Source organism: Rissa tridactyla, chromosome 15 (genome assembly GCF_028500815.1).
Source record: "Rissa tridactyla isolate bRisTri1 chromosome 15, bRisTri1.patW.cur.20221130, whole genome shotgun sequence".
NCBI classification, from domain to species: Eukaryota; Metazoa; Chordata; class Aves; order Charadriiformes; family Laridae; genus Rissa; species Rissa tridactyla.
In genome coordinates, this window is record NC_071480.1 from 13,668,491 (window position 1) to 13,684,063 (window position 15,573).

Sequence of the window (15,573 nt, forward strand, 5' to 3'; positions counted from 1 at the left end):
GTCCGTCACCGCTACTACAGCCCGCCTGAGGCAGTGGGAATTAATTACAAAGCTTGAGAAGAAGAGTCAATAACAGAATTGAAATATTCCCATCGGTTTCTCTTGAATTAGATCTTCCAGATAACGTCTGCTGATGTAAAGTATGATGCCAGGTGAGATAATGTTGCTAATTAGAGGGACACTGCGCCCAGTCTGCAGCCAACTCTTATGAAGCTCCATGAGGTCATGCATGAATAGGCTCCAAGGAAAAAGGCAAAGTGTCAATAAGGATGACTTTCTTCAATAGATTCACCTGTGATAAGCACATTCTGGTGACTCAGTGCAGGATGAATAGGTGCTGGATTTTTCACATCCATGTAAAAATAATGTAGTATAGAAAGATCCAGTAAATGCCTATTTTTTTTCCACAGATTCTATTTAAAGTTAGAGATAAGCAATAGGAAATCGCAGGCAGAAAACAAACACCCAGTATGGATATTTACTGTCACCCCAGGATGCTCTCCTCATGAGGTAATACTTCGTAGTACGGTGGGAAAAAAAAAACGTGCACAAAATTACTTCCAGTCAGTTCTAAGGTAGGTCCTGAGTGACCAAAATCCCTGTCCTTTGAAGCAAAACCAGATCATATTAGTTGTGCAGGCTGTGTTCTGATTCAGCGTGGAATTTGTTTTTCCCATCATGTGAGAGAGAAACTGTCCAGTCCAAAACGGGAGATGTCAGCTCGTACGCAAATTCGCTCATCGGAGAGAAATGATGCCGCAAACACGCAAAGCAGAGAAGCGGGCTTAGCAACATGATAACTTTCTGTATTGCCTTGTGGACAAAACCGTCTTTGAAGGATTAATAACAAACTGAAAGCTCACTGGAAGTCTCTCGCTTGTTTGTTTTGGCTTCCAGAGCATTTCTAAGTGTAATTACTAGCAGTTGAGAAACAGAGAGGAAGAAAAAAATCTTGTGGTTAGTGCACAGGGCGGTGGCTCAGGAGACCTAGGTTGATTTCTAACCTCTGTCACGGCCCAGTGTCACGCAAGAAAAAGAGCCTTTAATTCATCTGCAGCTGGGATCCTTCCCCCACGGCCGGGATGGAGCTGCGCTTTCCCTGCCCGGTGCCCGGGCTGCCAGCGGCTCCTTACACTACGGTGCCTTCCACCGCCAGCCCTTCATGGCCCGATAATGCCAGTGTCATTCGGACAGCAATAATGACGTATCCTGCTGTAAGGGTCCCCAGCGCTTATAGATAAGCCTCTCTTAACAGCAACATACTGCTTCAGATGGGGAAGATCCAAAGTCCCTGTGCGCAGATGCGCATCCTTTTAAGCCAGTGGGTACGAATGGATTTGTGGTCTGCAAGAATGAATGTCTTTATTAAGATCCACATTTGCTGGGCAGTGACAAATCTTTCCTTCGGAACACGGTGATTAAGGTTTAATTTTATTCCGGATTATAGGCAGCTCCGTTTGCAAACCAGCCCTCATCCACATTTGCGCACGTATTGCCTGGAAATGAACGTTACTCTCCAACTGCTTAAGCAGATTTGGATAAGAAATGATGGTTTCAGGAAGATTAGGAGCATAAGAAAGATCTCCAGGCTAAGAAGAAGTTAAGAGAAAGTGCCATCGTGAGTTCAGGAAGAAATGCTGCCACCTGTGAGGGTTTGAGGCTTCCAGATCACTTGGGAGAGTTGGAGAAAGTTGATGGGAAAAGGATGGATTAGTGAAGGTGATGAACTTGCAGATGGCAAGCATGAAGACAGCCATATATATATAATGTGTATGTGTGTGAATACTGGACAAATACATTAAACATCACCAGGAAAATTTATAGGCTTCAGTCTGCTTAGAGAAATAAATCGGTGGTTGTGGTTCTGGGGGTTTTATTACGTGGCAGTAACCAGGAGCATCCCATGAGAGGAAGTTATAGGTGTCATCTTAAACACAGACGGGAATAAAGTCTGTCTTTCCCAGTTCGAGAGCTAAGAAAGATGGACGGAGAGCTGGAGGAGAAGCAGGGCAGAGGGAAGGAGCGATGCTTGCAGGGCTGGGATGCGAATCTTTGCCTCGTTACCTCGTACCCTGTGCATGCAGATCCTCTCTCCCCTGGTGTTTCCTTCACAGGCACACGCCTATTCTGCCACATAAAGGTATTTAAATACAGTGTATTATTATTTGTTCTTAAACACATACGTTCAGCCCCCTCTGAGAGCAGTAGGAGGAGGACAGTGTGGGTATCCGATGAATATTTCACCCTCGCTGTACTGACAGCTTTGATTTGTGAAAACAGCTTGGAATGAAATGCTCATAATTTTTCACGGAAAAAATAGTGGATGTAATTTCTGCGTGTTGCAAAGAGAAGAGCAGAGAACTGAAATGCCTGGCCACACTGTTATCTGAGTGCCAAAATCCCAGATAGATACAAAAGTTCACTTGTGTAACCCAGAGAAGCAAAGTTACAATCATCCCTAATTAAGTAGCTTCTGCTTGTTTATTGTTTTCAAGTATCTGCAGCTCTACTCATCAATTTTTCACATTATTCCTCGGCTGTTTTCTCACGTTCAGTCTCTTTGCTGGTTTGATGTTTTGTTCTCTGGAGATTTCTTTCATAATTTTTTTACTATTTCCTCGGAGACATCTTTATTTTCTTTTTTTTTTTTCCAAATGAGTGTTGTCACCGCACTATGGTGTAGCGAGAGAAGAAAGCCAGGCAGTGGAAACTCCTTTAACTGAATGACATGGAAAAACCCCTCTGGCTCCCTGTCGGCCAAAAGTGGTCGAATGCAGTCAGAGCTACAACTTTGTCAATGGATCCTAAATCCAGTAGTTAATATTGATCTCCAGCTTCACAAACGCCGTATTGACACTGGTGACTTCAGTCCTGACATCAGCATGATGAAATACAACCAGGACATATAAAAATGACTTCATACCACCAGATTTGCTCACAGCAACCGCTGGAGCAAAACCAGAAAGGATCTTTTGTAAGTTTAATTAGTTATTAGTAGGAATGTTTTGTTAGAGGAGCTCTGTAGGCTGGAGGGTATCTCTTGCTTGCTCTCAGCTGTCCACGCGGGGTGTTCGGGCAGGATGCAGAGGTCAGACTGAGAGGAGCAAAGCCCGACTGCCGCGGTGGTTGGGATATTTGAAATCGGTGTTGCTGGCGTTCGAAGCGGCTACTGTGCTCCCCTCGGCTCCCTGGCTGTGGGAGGAGGTGCGCTGGCCATGTCTCGTGCCACCCCAGGGCTCAGCCAGTGGACCAAAGCTGATCTTCAGATGATCTTCAGCTCTGGAGAGGACTTTTGAAGATTCATCTTTCCATTATCTGTTATAGCCCCACACTAAGCACAGGCTAGTAGAAAGGGTCCCGACGGCATGTTTGTGCTCTTTGTTGCTCACATGGGAAGTCGGACATGCCCGAGGCATTGGGCACATCCCCCTGCAGAGCAACGGACCTGGGGTCTGCTGCCATCGCTGCCTCAGGGCTGAGCCTGGGGACGGCCCTTCTGAATTTAATTACAATTTAGAAGCAGCGCCATTAAATCATACAAAGACCACTGGAACATTTTGCAAAAGCGTGTGCGAAGTGACCATGGTGGTATTTAGGGAAACGGTTATGAACTGACAAAAATTCACGTGGTAACTATTTTTTAATAAAGTGAAGGGGGAAGGAAGAGAACGATTCAGATTTTCCCTTGAAAATTTTACAAAATTACTTTTCGCATACCTCAATTATCTCCACCTTCATTTCATATATGAAAATCTGTGCCTACAGAATGAGTCAATAAAAGCCAATAAAATGAGAACAGTATGAGACAGATCCTTGGATTGTATAAATAAAGCATGGCTCAGGTGACATCATTGGGGCAACCGTGATTTATACCAGCTGAGGATCTGGCCCATAAACCGGGAATAACTCTTTCTGTGCTGTGATTTATGTTCTCCAGTTATTGACTGCTTAGGAATAAGCCCTCTGTTATAAACAATCTGGGAAGCGAAGGCGGCAATTGTGTCTTAATGAGACCATGGTTCAAAGCACTGCCCTGTTACATTGACCCTTCTATAGATCAGAAAGTCTCCTTGATTTAATTACCTTACGGAACCCCGGACTAGCCAGCTCCAAAACTCATTTATGCCCCGATCTTTTTTTGCCTTTTTTTTTTTGTGTGCACTTTATACTGATTTACAATTCAGCCAAGGGACTCTTCAGGCAACTGATGAGAATTGTTTAGAGGGGTTTGCAGTTTGTATGCAATTACATTTTTCCTTAAGGAAAAAAAAAAAAGAGCCCATTTTGAGACTATAAAGGTCTTGTCTCCTTTCCCAAGCACAAGGAATAAGCAGTTCTGCCTTTTAAGTCTAAAGGACCAAAAACTTCCAAGGATAGAATTAGGGGAATTTAAATTAGAGGCAACGCACTGCTCACGTCTGAAACGTTCCCATTTGAAAGTTCACGATCGAGTCTTGCACGCGGTTTTCAGCAGATATTACAGGATTGTTCCACCAGGATTATCTCATCTTCAAGGAGATTTAATTTTTTTTTTTTTTCCCTTCAAATCTGTGGTATAAAGCAGTGGAAATAATACGATGTTCCCTTCCATTCACAAATGAGTGTTCTCTTCTGTCTCAGGATGTCTCACAGCCTCTAATTAGATAAGGCTCAAAGCACCCCAAAAAATAAATGAAATACCCAACTTTTACACCTTATCTTGTCCTGGAGCAATACTGCGCTGCGACCAGGGGTGCAGCAAACAGCCCTGGCTCCTCTCTGGCGCCGGGATTGCGTCTCGCCACTGGTGGGAATGGATGCTCAGGGTCACCACGGCCCAAACCGAGAGTAACCCGGGGACCACTGCCATTGACCGTGGGGTCACTCGGCACCCCCCTGCCCCGGGGTGGCTGATGGCCACTGGACCAGCATGGAAGCTGTCTTTGTGCTATCAAAAGTCTTGGTAAATATTCCATAAACACTGACCACCCTGTCGAGCCTTTGAAAAAAATCTGCTGAAGCTTTTCCCCTCATCTCTCTGGATTCAAAGACTTTTGTGTTACAGTTGCCAAAAGTCCCTGCGTGATTTAAAAGCTGAAATCCCAACGCATTTTCATAATTTATGGCTGTTTTCCAGAGGCTTTGACTGAAAGGCACAATTCCCACTCACCTTTCTTCAGAACTCCCTTCTGCGCATCACCCACCCTGATTCGGGACCCGCTTTTTCCCTTTTCACTACATCTTTCTCCCCCGGTGCCGACGCCTTGGCGTTGTCCATCTCTTTCCTTTCTCTGACCACAGATGGTTGGAGTTTCGGTCTTTAGTGTCACGGACTGACCTTGGCACAACTGCTAGTGTCAGTCTCGGTCCCAGAGGGCTTAAAAGTAAGAGCCTGGCACGGAAAGGCGTCGGGTCCTTTTGCCCCGGCCGTGAGCACACTGCCTGCGCTCAGCAACGCACCGCGCCAGGTGTCGTACTCATATACTGTCATTAATTAGCTCATGCCATCAATTATCACTAATGTTCCAAGTGCAGCACCCTACCTGTGCTCAGCAAAGCACCGTGCCAGGTGTCAGATACTGTCATTAATTAGCTCATGCCATTAATTATCACTAATGTTCAAAAAGTAGCAGAATTTTGAAGAGAAAGCATCCCGTATACTGGCATTTTTATGTCCTATGAATGTATTTTTTTCTTTATTTTCAAGTCCCTTAATCAGAAACTTATATTCCCTCAGGAATTAAGTCTCTTGGGCAAAGTTACAGTATATATTAAGAGCGGAGCTTTAACCCGTGCTGTAAGCCACATATTAATACTTACTAAGCCCCTGACTTCTTTCAAGACAAATAAAATACTATTGCGCTCTCAGCTGAAATATGTTTAAATGGAAAAATTATTTATATTTTTCCAAAACAAACAGTCCTCAAGTGAAGTTCTTTTGAAATTATTTGAGAGATATTTTTATGAATTGGATGGATGCCTAAAAATAATGTTGCAGATTGTAAGACCTGACAATACCCTGCTGTAATTCAGCTTAAGCACCCTACCTGCCTCTGGGAAACAGGACTCCCTTTTTCTCCTTGACATCTGAGGCATTTTGATGTATTCTACTTGAACATTTAAATCTACAATCGTAAGCTCCTCTGGAAAATACAGTCTTGTATTTTTAGGACTGGAAAAGGACATAGGAAACTTGGTTTTCCCTATTAAAATGATAATAAGTGTCTCTCCTAATAAGAGAGGGGAAAAAATGGAAAAGAATAATGTGACAATTGTAATGATCCTACTCTGTCATAAAACAAATATGTTAATAGTGAAATACAATCATCAAACTGTACAGCCGCTCTGACATCTGGAGCGAGTTACGGGCGCGGGACGGGGAGCAGCGCTGCGCTGGCGGGAGGACAGAGCCGGCCCCCACCGCTCGGTCACAGAGTCACCAAGTCGCCGGGGTCGGAAGGGACTTTTCAGATCATGGAGTCCAACCATCAACCTGACACTGCCAAGTCCACCACTAAAGCGTGTCCCTCAGCACCACGTCTGCCCGGCTTTTAAATACCCCCAGGGATGGGGATTCCACCACTGCCCTGGGCAGCCTGTTCCAATGTTTGACCCTTTCGATGCAGGAATTTTTCCTAATATCCACCCTAAACCTCCCCTGGCACAACTTGGGACCGTTTCCTCTTGTCCCATTGCCTGTTCCCTGGGAGAAGAGCCCGACCCCCCCTGGCTACCCCCTCCTTTCAGGGAGCTGTGGAGAGCGAGAAGGTCTCCCCTCAGCCTCCTCTTCTCCAGGCTGAACACCCCCAGCTCCCTCAGCCGCCCCTCACAAGACTTGTGCTCCAGACCCCTCACCGGCTTCATTGCCCTTCTCCGGACACGCTCCAGCACCTCAGTGTCTTTCTTGCAGTGAGCTCCTCCAGCCTGGCAGAGCTGGTCCTGGTCCCCTCTGAAAACTGGGGGTGCCGCCGAATCAGCCCTTGGCAAGGTCCGTCACCAGCGTCGATGCCCCCTGCAGCAAAACACGTTTCCTGGGAGGTTTCAGCGGCAGTTAGAAGACGGGGTTGACTTCTGGGTGCCCCCGCGCACACGTGTCTCCGCTGAATCGCAGGCTGGATCTAGTCGCTGTCGCCATAAAACATTTCCTGCGTTCTCGATTTTTTCTTCACTCCGTTCAGCGCAAGAAAAGGGGCGAAGGGAAGACAAGCGTGGTGTAAAGCCTGGTGGCCGCTGGCAGCCTGCTCAGCCCCGGCATAAGCAAGAACAACCTTTAGGCTGCTAATGCGCTCCTGGCTACCTGGGCTTCTGAAGATCTGTTTTGATAGTCACAAGCCAAGTTTCAGGAAGACTCTGTGGCCCCGTGTGCTGCTCAGTCCTGCCAGGTCCGTGTCCGGATCCCAAGGTGGGATGACGCTGCATGGCATGTAGCCTCCAGTGTCTGCCGAAATCACTGGGGCTTTGGAACCAAACACCTGCAGGACACAGAGCTTAACTTAGCTCAGACTCTGAAAGACCTCTACAACATTTATGAGCGTGGTGCTGGTAATTATGTTAATAGGAGGGTTCCTTAGAGGGTTTAAATGGGCGATGGTCAACCTGAAGCAATGGAGCTGCACTGCCTTACACCGCTGAGGGTCTGGCACCTGGCGAACCATTAGCAACACAGCCCCCAGAGGGTAAAATACAAAGGAAAATAGCTCTGTGTGAAAAGAAAAATGACACCAATAACAACACAACGAAGCCCTCCCACGTTATCAGACGGCTGAGATGGCTGCAAGCAAGTCCTGTGCGTTTTCTGGCAAAATATGATTAAAATTATGCCTGTAAGCTCTTTAGGGGGACAGCTACGGTACAGATGAAAGTTATACATATTTTAGGGCTTCCCTGGCTCTCTGCAGTCAGATTTGCGGGTTTCTTTCACGGGTTACTGCAGTGGGGCGTCCCGGGGTGCGTGCCTCTCCCGGCCGGGTGCTGCAGGGCGAGCGGTCCCACCGCGTCCCACCCGACGCTGAGGCTGGGCAACCACACCAGCGCGACTGCCACAGCCCACCCAGGCTGCTCTTTTATACTACAAATGGGATGCGAGGAACAAAAATGGCGGTGATGCGCGCTATTGACAACGCGTCCGGGCTTTTGACTAATTGCAAATCAACCTGACGCAGTGGCGGTTCAGAAGGTGAGATTGGTTTCGGTGTTATTTCAGTAATCTGGTCCTTCTTTAAACATTAACCCAGGCCTGCTGCATCCGAGCAGAGACACTAAAGGGAGAAAGCACTTCTTGCAGGACACCCCTTCCCCTCCATTTTTTGCTCGATATTTTTAAGTGCTCTCCTTAGCCCAGTTTCCAGTGCTCCCAAGTGATGGGGACTCCTATCCAGGCAGCAGTTGAGCAGTCCTGTTTATTTATAAGAATCAACCAGAGCCACACAAAAGGTTATGGCTACAGGCCAAATGTCTTTGACATCATAGCCTGTCATTAATGGCATAAATCCTCCGTGATTTCATTTCCCAGTCAGCTAACCAGCATCTATCACAGATTATTTTAAAGGAAAAAAATGTCTAAACATTTACCTTCAAACCCCAAACAGATCATATCGTTCTATTTTGCCTTCCCAATATTAAATATATTCTCTTGCATATGGCATTTTTATTACAGGTTGCGACCAGTCACGGAGCTTGTTTCAGAAAGAGATATGTACCAAGAGAAGTTTTCTTATTGTTCCCTAAGGGGAAAAACAAAAACGGCATTTCATTTAACAAAACCTTGACTAACCACAATACTTCGCTGTTTTAATGGATTTTTGTTCCCCGGCTTGTGCGCCAGATCTCTACCTGGTCATTCGTTTTGAGGGAGGGAGAAATTAAAAAGATTGCTCTCTGAGCTCCAGCTTCTTAAGCCTGAGAACATTTAACGTGGACGGGCCAGAACAGTTTTCCGTCAGACCATGCCCATTCCCCTTCTTTTCCATAAAATGATCGTGGTTACGTGCAAAACATTAGCAAATAACTCAGAGCATGAAAAGGCCCGAATATACATGCAACGCCTGAGTGTTTTAATTTAAAACACCTTGGTATTGTAAGTCTTACTGACCTTGGTATATTTGCTGATGGAAAATACGCTGCTTGATAATAAGCCTTGATATTTGACCACTCTGGGTTGGTTACATTAGATTAGGCCTAAAAAGCACAAGTTTTCCAAACCAGGTCTGGTGCTAAACCCGCAGGGCTGAACTGGGAATTCTTCTACACTCACATGCAAAAGCAGATGGTCAGAGAGTCAGTTTTGATGTCACTTTTTTGCGTATAAACCTGAAATCACTGGAATTAGTGCAGATGCTACGCCGTTTGAGAGCGAAGGACCTGGCCGGGCTGCCTCCAGAAGAAAACGTCTGTGAAAGGAGCAATGCACGGCACTCCCTTATCCGCTCTCATCTCGAAAGCGCCCTGTGAGGAGAAGTTAAATTATACGCAATCACAGATGAATTCTGAGATCCGGATGAATTCGCAGGAAGAAAACTCAGCAGCAGAGCAAGGCCGTTACACGTCCACTGCACGAAGGGCAGGATTACGCAGGCCCTTTAGTTCGTGGTGGTGATGGGTCAGGCGGCGGCAGGAGCGAGTCCTGGGGCCAGTGAAACCCCTGGGGGCTGCGGTTTTTCGGTCCCTGACACCTGCGGGTGGCAGGGGAAGGGAGCATCCCAGGGAGCACCGTGCCGGGAGCAGGGGACCGAGGGACTGGGGCAACGCAGCCAGGGTGGCCCCAGCCTGAGGAACTACACCTGAATTTTCCCAATGCAGAAAATAAACCGTAGGGGCAGACGAGCGGGACTGGCCGAGCAAACCCAGCCTCCCCACTCTCTCTGGCCACCCTGCAGCGTTCGGAAGGGAAAGGACAGACCTGGAGCTGGACATCACAGCATGAACCCAGCGTTCCCATTGGAGCCATCACTCCTGCCTTCATAGAACCATAGAATCATAGAATCGCTGAGGTTGGAAGGGACCTTTAAGATCATCGAGTCCAACCTTTAACCTGCCCTCACAAAAGCCACTTCTAAACCATGTCCCTAAGTGCCCCATCTACCCTTTTTTTAAACACCTCCAGGGATGGTGAATCCACCACCTCCCTGGGCAGCCTATTCCAATGTTTAATAACCCTTTCAGTGACAAAATGTTTCTTAATATCCAATCTAAACCTCCCCTGACATAACTTGAACCCGTTTCCTCTCATCCTATCACTTGTCACCAGGGAGAAGAGGTCAGCCCCCATCTCTCTACAACCTCCTTTCAGGTAGTTGTAGAGGGTGATAAGGTCTCCCCTCAGCCTCCTCTTCTCCAGGCTAAACAACCCCAGCTCCCTCAGTCGTTCTTCATAAGGTTTGTCCTCCAGACCCCCCCACCAGCTTTGTAGCCCTTCTCTGGACACACTCCAACACCTCAATGTCCCTCTTGTAGCGAGGGGCCCAAAACTGAACGCAGTACTCGAGGTACTTCCTCCCACCTTGACCCTGTACCCACAAGCCCTCACCACCGCCAACGCGTAACAAAAGGACCTCCCGCATACCTTAGCAAATATAAATTAGATGTTTCCTTTTTTGAGCTGTCTGGAATCTCGGGAGGCACCCGCAAGCAAACGCTACCCAGACGTGCAGACAGCACGGATGTGTCAGAGCGCTCGTGTGAGAGCCAAAGTTAAAATACGCCTGCAAAGCACCAGTAGCTGCATTCTTATGACTAACGCATCCCCAAGGTGCCATAACATGCACGGATGCAATGAATTCTGGGGCGCTGGAAGGAGTACAGTGAGAGGAGGAGCTGGAGAGGAGAGTTTCGTAGGAAAGCCAGCAAGTTATTTTTCCACAATTCATCATACTACTTTTACACGGGGAGTTAGCCTTCTCCTCCAACTGCGGAGATGAAAAGTCGCACAACTCCAGCATGAATTAAGCCAGCCAAGAAAAAGAAAAGCAGCTTTCTCTGCTCCCCAGGGCATATATTATGCCTATTTGTTAACATTTTTTGATATGCAGAGGAGACAAACTTCAAGGAAGGAATGCGGTCATCTCCTATCTGAAACAGAATCAACCGCGTTGGAACGGGCTGAACGTGTTCAGTTGGGAAGATGTGTTAGGGGCAGCGATATGTTTGAGTGGTAACGCTGATGTTTTTCAGCCCAAATAACATAGCGTGGTGCTGCCCTTGTGAGTAACAGTCCCACGATGGACTTTTAAAGTACTGGTGGAAATAACAAACGGCACATCTGCGCCCTGGCAGAGGAACCATTCGCGTGCCCCAGCAGAGCTGGGGGAGATCCGCAGCGAAGCAGACCCCAACCGCCACCGTCGCAGGAGCTCCCAGGGCTTACGTGCTCCCGTGGATGATGAGCCGAGTGTCGGGAAAACTCCATGAGCCTTTAGAGTACATAAAATTACCTGTAAACGTGTTGGGAAACTTCCTTCCAAACAGGCATCATCAAGAAGCATCATCTGAAGCAATCCATCCAGGGACACGGAAATACCAGTGGAAGGAAACCTGCAAAGACTTGAAGTGCATGGGGTGAGGCTTTCAAGCAGCACGTAATTAATTATATCTCAAATACATGCAAATAATTTACACGTGTAACAAAATCTCCAAGTCTGAAAACCCGGAATATGACAGACTGCAACTGTTTAAATCATTTACCGTAATAGCAGCATTGTCATTAACAAGGCGCCACGATGCGCTTCTTGCAGCAGATGAAAAGGAGGGACAATGCATGCAAATGCTACTCACATTTTCTTTTTCTGCTCTCCCAGTGGTTTAATTTATATCTGATGAGACTACAGTTTTAAGAAGGAGAATGGCACATTAGTCTCACTGGTAATACCGCTCAGGATGAAAGCGCTCTCATTATTCGCACTGAAAGATCCAGATTTGCTTAAACAAGAACTGTCACAACATGCTGAGGTCCAGAGATTCCTAGGGGAGCTAGTCTGACATACTTGAAGCTGATTTGCATTAATTTATGAATATTACATAGTCTGTTTGTCCAATGGTTCTAAAGATGTTTAGTCAATGCATACCTTGAGTTAATTCAATAAAAAAACTGTCAGATAATACGCCAAGGGACGGGCACGGCAGTTCTGGCAGCCCCTCCTCATTAAACACGGAGCGTGAAGAACTGCAGAAGGATTTCATCGCAGGAGTTAATGAGCTATAAATATTGAAAATTCCAAGACGCTCCTTCTAGATTAAAATGTTGCAACTATAAAGGTAAATACCAAATCCACAAGGTCCTTGAGATCAAAGCCTGGCGAAGAGTGTCACTGGGAGGAGAGGGAAAAGAAGGGGGAAAGCAGGAGAAGGGCAGAAATGAACTCCCCAGCCCGCTGGGAGGTAGTTTTGGAAAACTTGAGATAACGACTCTAATACAGCCCCAGACTGGCTCTAATTAGGATAAGTCAGGGCTTCCCTAATTGCTTTTCATCCCCTTGGCTTCTATGAAACCAGGAGTGACCGCGCACCGGCCGTGGAGGGGAGCACCCTGCCCGAGATCCACAGCCTCCGGACCCCGCCGGGGCTCCCGGGGGGAATTCTCTGTGTGGGATCAGATTTGCAGGTTGGGGGGGGTAGAGGGGAGGAGGGAGGCCAAGGCCACTGGGATCTGCAAAAGCGCCCGTCTCCATCGGCACAGCCTTTGCAGAGCAAGATGCAGCTGACGTTGTGCCCCCTCCATCGAATTCATCGCTTTCCTTTTCCAGCTGTTGCTGTTGCAATCACCCAAAGCCCCCGCAGACGAGCGGCCTTCGGGGGGAGCTACTGACTTTGCTGCCAAGAGCAGGGGGACCTTCGAAAGGTGGTGTGTGTAATTCAGCTGCTCCATAACTTTATTCACTTTATTTTCCTTTAAAGCTTTTTTTTTTTCCCCTCTTCTTCTTCAATTAGCTGCTGGGGTTCTTATTAGAGGGAAGACATCTCTTGCCAAACTCTTCTTGCAGAAGGAAGAATGGAATTCCCTTCCTTTCCGTCTGTAGATCACGGAGCTATCCTGACTCGAGTGCAGGCAGCCCAAAGCTCTCTTGCCTAAGGTGCAAACAGAGAAAATACCAACTTTTCATCCGCTTCTACCTTTCCAGCAAAAGTAAAGCCAGCGCAAGTAGCAACATGGGGAAATAAAAAAAATAAAAAAAAAAAATTTGCTGGTTTGTCTTGAATTCTGTGTGTGCGTGAAAGGACTCGGACATAAATGCAGGGGTAGAGATGGAAATGTTTTGGTTAAAGGTAAGCACTCATCCTTCCTGGGCGCTGAGAGCCACCGCACCATTTAAGAATATCAAAAGACTTCAAAAATAGAGCTAAAGCGGTATTACTTCTCTGGGTGGTCTCTCTGCCCCAGGGTGAGATTCATCCCTGTTCATAAAGGTCCTGTGCTGTTAAACTATAGAAATCTATCCTCTCCTGTTAACAGCCTATTATACATAAATTAAATGATTAATTTAAAAAGAATTTAAATTTCATTAAATGAAATCAATATCAATCCAATAACGATGTCGGTGGAAGCAGTGTCTTCGAGTTTCTTAGTCTCGGGCAACACTAGCGGACGGATTTTTCTCAAAGCCTAATAATCAAAAAAATTCCTTAGGTAGTGACCTGGAAGCGCTCTGGTTCCGTTTGTTCTCCATGTCCGGCCGTGCGGGTGTTGTGGGCGGGAGCGGCGGTGGGAGGCAGCCTGCATGCCATGTAATGTGAAATAATTAATGAGTTCTTTTGCATATCAAATACGGTTCATGCACAGCGAGACATTTTGCCTTTAAAAAAAAAAAAATGGAAAAAAAGTAAATGTTGGTGCTAGATTAAAGACTGAACTTTACAGAAAACTTTGGAAGGAGAAAAAGAATGATGTTTTCAAGAGGTATATTTCGTTTTTATATTCTTGAACTTTCTATAATTTTCATTGCCTTCACTCTTCTGCCCTGACTCCAGACTCTGTCAAACCAGCAGAAACATCTCCGCAGTCTAGAGAGGACAAAGCAAAGGCCATGCACCAGGCTAAAAAGAGGGAAAGGTTTCAGGTGGCCACGAGAGTCATCAAATTATGTTAACTCCTTACAAAATAAGGTCAATCCTCGGCACAGATAAATGGAAGGATTTATCGATGGATTTCGGTTCCATTTGGAGAATCCTCTAATTGCCGTGAATTGCCACCGCAGCTGGTGACGGTGGTAGTCGGAGTTCGGCTTTGCTTGGGGGCTGCAGGACTCCTACTGCTCCTTGGCTTCCCCCGGGAGGACTCGTGGCTCTCGTGTTTGCCAGCATCAACAGTCCCGTTCCGACTTCCACCACGGCTTCTGGGCTGCAAACACGCCTAAAAATTGCCGGTTCGTTCCGTTTAGAGAAAAGTTTGCAAGTGCTTTTGGATCCTACCTGTCTGGAAGCCAACGGGGGAGGTGTTATCTGAATACAGATGAAACAGATGAATCCATCTCAATGCAGATGGTAGCACAGATGGAGAGGGAGAAGCAAAAATCAGTCTGAAAAATGTGCCAACTTTACCCTTCTAGTCTGTCTCACACAGGTTTACCAAAGTAGGACTCCTTACGCCACAGCCTTTGGGGTGCAGGCAGCCATGGGGATGCCGTACGTGCACTGACCCCCCCCAGAGCTGCCAGCCCCGGCCTCTAATTGCGTCCAAGCCCGTCACATGGGGGCAAACGAGCTAATCCAGACAAGGTGGGTGCGTGTCTCATCCAAAACCTTCACTGCAGGGTAATCGCCTGCCGCGAATCCAAACCCACAAAACGGGCTCCCTTGAAGTCACGAGTTTAGTTTAAACGGTTTGAAAGAACGGACATTTCTTTAAACAACATAATACATTTTTGCACAGCAACGAAACCTGCACCCTTCGGCATGAGCTTGGCACGTCAAAAGACTCAGCGAGCACGGCCAGTTTGATGAGAAAACTGGGGAAAAAGGGGAGACGGTTGGCTCATGCCGCTTTCTCTAATGCACCTCCTGTGGTGTCTGCTGGGGACCCGTGCAGCCTTGCCCGTCTCCCGCTGCTGCCGGCGTCCCGCGCTCCTGTCGCCACATCTTCGGTGTCGTTTTCCTCCCCGAAGGAAAAGGGTGGTGTCTGGATTCAGGCGGCGCGCGCCCGTGTCCCGCAGTGCACGCCTGATGCTTGCTGGATGCGTCCAGCTGGTGCGGGAAGGAGAAGAGTTTCGCTTTGACCTTGCCAGCTACCAAAATACGCCGTCTGTGTTTTGTTGCTATATTTATGCTGACTCCACCTGACCGGCCGAGTGGCCGGCAAGAGAAGGGAAAGGCACTGACAGGAGAGGGTGCTAACGATTTAGGGAACGGGAGGGAGCTGGGCAGAATATGCAGCAAGTGGCCCCCGAGAAACATCAAACATCAAAGGCAGGGGGGGATCAGCGAGCGGCCCGCGCAGAGGATGCTTTTCAGGAGGGAGAATAAGCAGATCCGGGCTGTGACAGCTCATCTGTATCTCTAAATCCAGCCCGGTAATTATTATTATAAGCTTTCCAAGAGACCATTAGATTTGAAAAGTAAATTTGAATTTATAAATGGAGTCCTTCTAGGCAGGGTCAGGCCTTCATC